General features: G+C 36.1%; 1 non-coding gene across 1 annotated transcript; it reads right to left on the bottom strand.

The window, feature by feature from the left end:
• Window positions 1-6,660: 6,660 nt before the first annotated feature.
• On the bottom strand, window positions 6,661-6,767 carry LOC131645431 (small nucleolar RNA R71). The gene has a single exon (XR_009297053.1). It is a non-coding gene; the product is annotated as a small nucleolar RNA R71 (small nucleolar RNA).
• Between the last annotated feature and the right edge of the window lie 292 nt (window positions 6,768-7,059).

Genomic DNA, 7,059 nt, shown 5'->3' with positions numbered 1-7,059 from the left:
TCTACAAATGAAATCAAAAATCTTCTTCTATCTCTTGTCCTTAAGCAACCTTAGATCTTATTTTTGTTTGAATTTCTGATATATTTCTAGTTTTGTGTATATTAATAGTTTTCTTTGTGTGTGGATTGTTTTGATCACTACTTTATGAACATCTGTGTGTGCTTCATTTTATGCTACTTGATTATTGTTTGCAATCAATTACAACAATAATTAACTTATAAGTAACCGTATAGGTGAAATATTAGAAATTGTGAAGTTCTCTTGTTAAAAGTTATACTTCAAAAAGGAGGAGAAACTTGAAATTTGACATGATATTCCTAGACAAGTAGTATATGCTTTGAAAGTGTGCAAGAAAATTTGAATCTTCATAACTTCTAGAAGAAGAGTACATTCACAACTACATCTATCGATCTTCTGAAGAAACAAACTGAAGAAACTATTTCAGGGGGAGCTATAAATCAAAAATTAATAGGGGTATCTAATTCAGGAGGAGACTATACATCTCAGGGGGAGAAAATTATTCCTAAGTCTGATTAATCTCATCCAACCCTCTTAAAAGCTTTTTGATTATGACAAAAAGGGGGAGAAAGATACTTGCTTAATTATTATCACCTCATAAAATTGTTCCATCAAAATACATGGTTTTTGTCATCATAAAAAAGGGGGAGATTGTTAGCACAAGATTTAGAATCTATGTTCAGAATCTGGTTTTGATGATAACAAGCATATATTTCGTGAGTAACAATTTTATTACTAATGATTTCATTGAGTCTGTAGATATTATGTTATAAAGCCTTATACGACAACATCAGAAGTTCTGGTACAAAGAGAAAGAATTCAACAAGACAAGCTTCAAGGATTTAAACAGAGATATTAATATACGTGAAGATCCGTTACAACAAGAAGATCACATGAACAGAAGATCAGAAGTTCTGATAGAGTAAAGCCGTGACATACAAAAAAAACTACAACAACAAAGGCACACGTGGACAAGAAAAGAAAATACAATTTCAGCCTACAAAAGTTCAGAATCAAAAGAAAAACCGTTATAAATATCATCATTAGCAAAACGGTTGCAACAAGTTAATGGAACGACTCCCAAGGTTTATTGAAGAAGCAACCCACATGTAGCGAGTTGAACACGCTACCAATTGTCATCATCATGCTAAGGATAAGATTTTGACAAGAACAACACTTGTCATTCAGGATTCAATCAAGACAAAGCATTCAAAGCAAATTCAAACAAATCTCAACGGCTAGATTCCATCGGTAAATCATCAAGCTGTATATATATATATATATATATATATATATATATATATATATAGATCATACTTCAAACTTGAATATGTGTCCATCGTACACCAAAGTGCATTGAGTGTGCATCCAAAGTGTGTATCCATGGTGCAACTACAGAGTGTAGCAAAAGAGATATCTTGAGAGAAATTATGTAGAAAAGAAGCTGAGCAAAAATGTATAAATGAAGAAATGTGAGATAATCCTTCAGAAGTTATATCAAGAGGAAACATACACAAAGTGTGTGAAGAATCAATTATTTTGAAATACACATCAGATGCCTATGTGAAGAAATCATAAAAGAGTGAAAAAGAAATTTCTACTGGTAAGCAATGTTCTCCATTAGAGTCATTAGAAGTTCACTAATACTTGAATAGTTCATACATTGCTCACATTGAATGACTAGAGAAACTGAATACCCTAAGTTGTTTCTCGAGAGTGTTACATGTTTTCTTATGATCATTAAATGTGTTATCAACTGTAACAAGCTTCATGATCAGTATTCAAGAAGAGGATGAAGATCAATTAAAGAAGCAACTCAAAACGGAGTTGTTGCTCTAAATCTGCTTTTCGAAGATGAAGATTAAATCAGAAGCAATCAATAATAGAGCCATTGCTCTAAATCATCTTAACAAGATTTAAAGACAAAGATCAACATGAAGAAGAACTTAACATTCAGAGCTGATTTTCATATTTTGCTTATCAACATACATGCAAAGATCTCATTCATAAGACAAATCCAAGAAGAACACAAGATATTTGAAGTCTTGTAATTAAATTTAAAACACATAGAGTTGTTGCTCGTAGTGTGTTATTTCTTAGGAAACTTCTGACAGAATGTTTAGGCACGAGAAGTGACTTCTAGTCAGTGTGTCGTAAGAATATGTACTTAAGAATAGGAGAAAATCTTCTTATCTAAGAAGCACACTTGTAATCTCCAGAAGATTGATGAACGTTATATCCTGATGTGATCACTGAACGGTTCATCGTCTATGGTTAGTCACGAGCAGTTGGCTTGTGCGGGGTTAGTCATAACAGGTTTGTTGTGCAAGGGTTAGTTACAGCAGATGGCTGTGCAGGAGTCAATGGATGTTAAATCTGTGGATCAGATCACTGAAGAGTCCATTGCACTTAGTCATGAGCAGTTGGCTTGTGCAGGGTTACTAGATTGATGAACGTTATATCTCACTGAGACCGCTGAACGGTTCAGTCATCTAGGGGTTAGTCACTCACGGGTAGCTTGTGTAGGGTTAGTCACAACAGTTGGCTGGCTGTGCAAGTTGTTAGTCACGACAGATGATCGTGCAGGTGTAATCAAGTTTGGTTATAGTAAATTAAGTCCACTGTTGAGAGCAAAGTCACCTGAGGAGGGTGGACTGGAGGTAGCCTTATTAAGAAGGTGAACCAGGATAAAAATGAACGTGTCTTTTACTTTCTGTATAATTCATTTACCTCAGAACATTCACTCAGAATGTCTTCAGGACTGTACTGAGACCAATCAGAAGTTCTGATGATATCAAGAAGTTAAAATGAGTATCTCATTGGTTATGAAACTCCATACCAAACATGCTTCCGCAACATTAAAGTATATCAAGAAGATGAGATTCTAAGAGAAAGAAAAAAATTTAGAGAAAGTGAATTTTTATTTGATAAAGAACACAATTCATTCCCCCCCCCCTTTCTTGTGTTTTTCTCCACCTTCACTACCAAACATGGCTGGTAAGGCCATTGATGACGAGTTTCAGGCAACGCGACCTGTGATACACTTCAAAACAAGACCATCCAACGAACAAGTATCTATCAAGGAGAAAGATCAAAGGCTTGATGCCATTTATGATGAGGAACCTTTGGGGTTCAGAAAAGACATAGTTTCGTCGAAGGCGGTGATGGTGGCATTGGATCCTCTTGAAGAAATAGATATGGGGGATGCAACCACAAACACAGTTACATACATCAGTGCCAAATTAAGCCCAGGATTGAAGACAGAGTAAGTCAAGTTGTTGAAAGAAAATAAAGACTGTTTCGCTTGGGATTATGACGAAATGCCTGGTTTGAAGAGAGATCTAGTCGAATTAAAGCTACCAATCAAGGATGGTAAGAAGCTCATCAAGCAAACTCCGAGGAGGTTCACACCAGATATCTGTTTTAAGATTAAGAAAGAAGTCGAAAGGCTTCTTCGCTGCAAATTCATCAGAACCACAAGGTATGTCGAATGGATTGCAAATATTGTTCCTATTATAAAGAAAAATGGTTCTTTAAGAGTGTGCATAGATTTTCGCAATTTAAATGCTGCAACTCCTAAAGATGAATACCCTATGCTTGTGGCAGAAATGTTAATTGACTCTGCTGCAGGCTTCGAGTATCTTAGTATGCTTGATGGATACTCTGGGTATAATCAAATATTCATTGATGAGGAGGACGTGTCCAAAACAACATTTCATTACCTTGGGATAATAGACACCTATGAATGGGTTGCAATGCCTTTCGGTTTAAAGAATTCTAGGGCAACTTACCAAAGAGCAGTGAATTTGATATTCCATGATTACTTATAAACTTTCATTCAGGTTTACATTGATGATATAGTAATCAAATCAATATCGAACGAAAGCCACCTGGATCATCTTTGCCAATCATTCAAAAGAATGAGCAAACATGGTTTGAAGAAGAACCCCGTAAAGTGTGCCTTCTTTGTGCAGGCAGGAGATATCCTGGGTTTTGTGGTTCATAAAAAGGGGTTAGAAATAAACCAGAATAAAACGAAGGCTATCATGGAAGCCAAAGCGCCATCAACCAAGAAAGAGTTGCAATCACTTCTGGGAAAGATAAATGATAACACGAATTTATATCATATATTTGAATTAGTTTTCATAAATAATTTTAGTATTTTCATTTAATTTAATTACTTTATTTTAGTATTATGCTGGTATTCTCAATGTTTTAGGTTTTATGTTCGTTTTGAGAACTATTTATCAAAAGAAGAAGAAATGAAGAAAAATCAATTTAAAAAGACAAAGAAAGAAGAAAAGAGGCAAAGAGGTGCAAATAGAATGAATCAAATATGAGGGGTGCAAATAGGAAAAACCAATTTTGTGGAAGCCCAGCCCACGAAGGAGCTGAAGCTCCCACTATGAAGGAGAGGAGACGTTCGTCTCCATTTGACCCAACATGAAGGCGCCCGTCTTGGGCTTGTAACATGGAAAAAGGCCCAAGTTGAATTGAAGGGGGAAGACCAAGTAAAAGGAGTGGAGACGTCCGTCTCCCACTCCCCTTGCCACATCATAAGTGGAGACGCTTGTCTCCTTATTTTTAGCCCACTTGAGACGCACGTCTCAAGCCCTTTTCAAATAACGTCTCTTATTCCCGGTCACGTAAACACAAATTTTATGGAGAAAAAGAAGGGACGTGGAGACTGAATGGAAGAAAAGTACGTTGGATAACAACACTATAAAAGCAAAGCTAATGGTTCATTAGAAGGGTTCGAAATTGTGCAAGAGAAAGCCTAAAATTTTATTTTCCGTTTTCGTACTTCATTTATTTTCTTTGCAAGTTAATTCCCGTTTTGTTCTTTAATTCCAGTTTTCTTTTTCTCACAGCAATTTCTATACCAGAAATTGTTGTGAATCTTTGATTGATCTAACCTTACGTTAGGTCCAAGTTTTTATTTCCTTGATTTATTTCCCGCCGAATTTTCATTTATCGATCAACAATCCAACCGACTTGTGGTGGAGGTTCGAGTACTTGAAGATCTAAAGATTTATTCCAGATTTATATTATTCAGGTTTCTTATTTATCGCATTTATTCCGTGTATGATCTATATTGTATGCCAATTAAATATGCCTAAAATTATAATTCAAATTTGTTTATGCATGTTTAACCGTATTAATATGTCTGGTTAAATCATTTAGATATCGGTATTTAAAGTAATTTAACCGAAGGGATCCAAAATAAATTGGCTTAAATATGTTTTGTTAAAAATCACCTTTTCTGGTTGTTGTGTCTAATCGTATTTATTAAAGTTATAAAATCAACAGAGTGAGAGTTTGAGATTTTAGAACTGATTAAGGTTAAAATCAACAGAGCGAGAGTTTGAGATCTTTAACCAGATAATAGACGCATGACATTAGTTTTAAGGACAGCGAGAGCGTATTAAAACTAATTAGATATTATTTATTTTCAAAAAGGGCTTTTAAACTCAACACGGGACAGCGAGAGCGTACGTTAGGAAATATTAGCATAATCTGAGTCAACAGAACGAGAGTTTGAGACAAGGATTTTTAATTAAATAACGTCTGCATGAAATAGGCATTTTATCAATTATGATGTTTTCAAAAAGCGTTTCTAAATCTGGTGGGATGGAGAGAGCGTACATTATGAGTTAGGATTGTAGTCTTAATCAATAGAGCGAGAGTTTGAGAGGAGGACTTTTAAATAACATGGTTAGTAAAGATTTTTTATTTAATTAGAATCCGGTCAATGGAACTTCGGAACACCTAAGTTAGACGAACTACATACTGATATCCGCTTATTATTATATTACCTAGATTTAAGATTTTAGTTTCCCCATTTATAAACAATCCAAATATTCTTAGCCTTAGCTTTACATAGTAACCTTAGATAACGGTAGATCGATTCATAGTCCCTGTGGATTCGATATCTTTTAAAACTAGACGACACGACTGTACACCTGCATTCACTAGATTAATAGACACATAAAGTCGCGATCAACTTTTTGGCGCCGTTGCCGGGGATTATTTAAGTCGATATCGTAACTCACTGTTACACCGTAGAGACTGGGGCAATTCTTTTTCTTTTCTTTGAACAATTGTATGCAAAATAATCATTTACAAGGAGGGGAATTAATACAACGAATTAACGAAATCGAACGTTTTAATAACGTAAGGCGTTGAATTCATCATCTTCCCGAAGTAGAACCAATTCCAGTTTCCCAGGAATTGATTCTTTTTGATCAACAAACCACGAAGTTAGAGATGGCTGCCAATCGTCCTCTTAGGGACTATGCCGCTCCTTCACGAGCTGAACCGCACTCAAGTATCGCACCACCCACGATTGAGGCAAACAACTTTGAACTAAAACCTTTGCTGGTGCAAGCTGTCCAGCAGAACCAATTCTCTGGAAGTCCCTTGGACGACCCAAATCTCCATTTATCCGTGTTCGTGCAATACGCCGATACTGTCAAAGCTAACAATGTCAGTCCTGAAGCAATTCGATTACGTTTTTTTCCTTTCTCCTTGAGAGATACAGCTAAAGCGTGGCTTCAATCTTTACCCTCTAACTCCATAACTACCTGGGACGAATTTAAGAGAGTTTTCTTAGTGAGATATTTCCTGCCCAGTAAAACTGCAATGCTTAGAGGTCAAATCAACGGATTTACCCAAAAAGACAACCAATCATTCTTCCAGGCTTGGGAGCGATATAAAGATATGCTAAGACTTTGTCCTCATCATGGACTTGAGCCATGGTTGATCATCCATACTTTCTATGGTGGTCTATTATATAACACCAAAATGACTTTAGATTCCGTCGTAGGCGGAGCTCTGATGGAAAAACCCCATGACGAAGCCTATAACCTCATAGAGAACATGACGCAAAACAATTACCAATGGGGAGGAGAACGGACCGTTGTATAAAAATCCCAAACCAAAGGAGGAATGTACGAAGTCAGTGGTATAGACCGCGTTAACGCCAAAGTAGACGCCTTGACTCAAAAGATCGAGAACTTAACCATAAATCATGTAGCCACC

This window comes from Vicia villosa, linkage group LG1, assembly GCF_029867415.1.
Source record: "Vicia villosa cultivar HV-30 ecotype Madison, WI linkage group LG1, Vvil1.0, whole genome shotgun sequence".
Classification (NCBI taxonomy): domain Eukaryota; kingdom Viridiplantae; phylum Streptophyta; class Magnoliopsida; order Fabales; family Fabaceae; genus Vicia; species Vicia villosa.
This window is presented reverse-complemented; position numbering and strand designations above follow the sequence as displayed.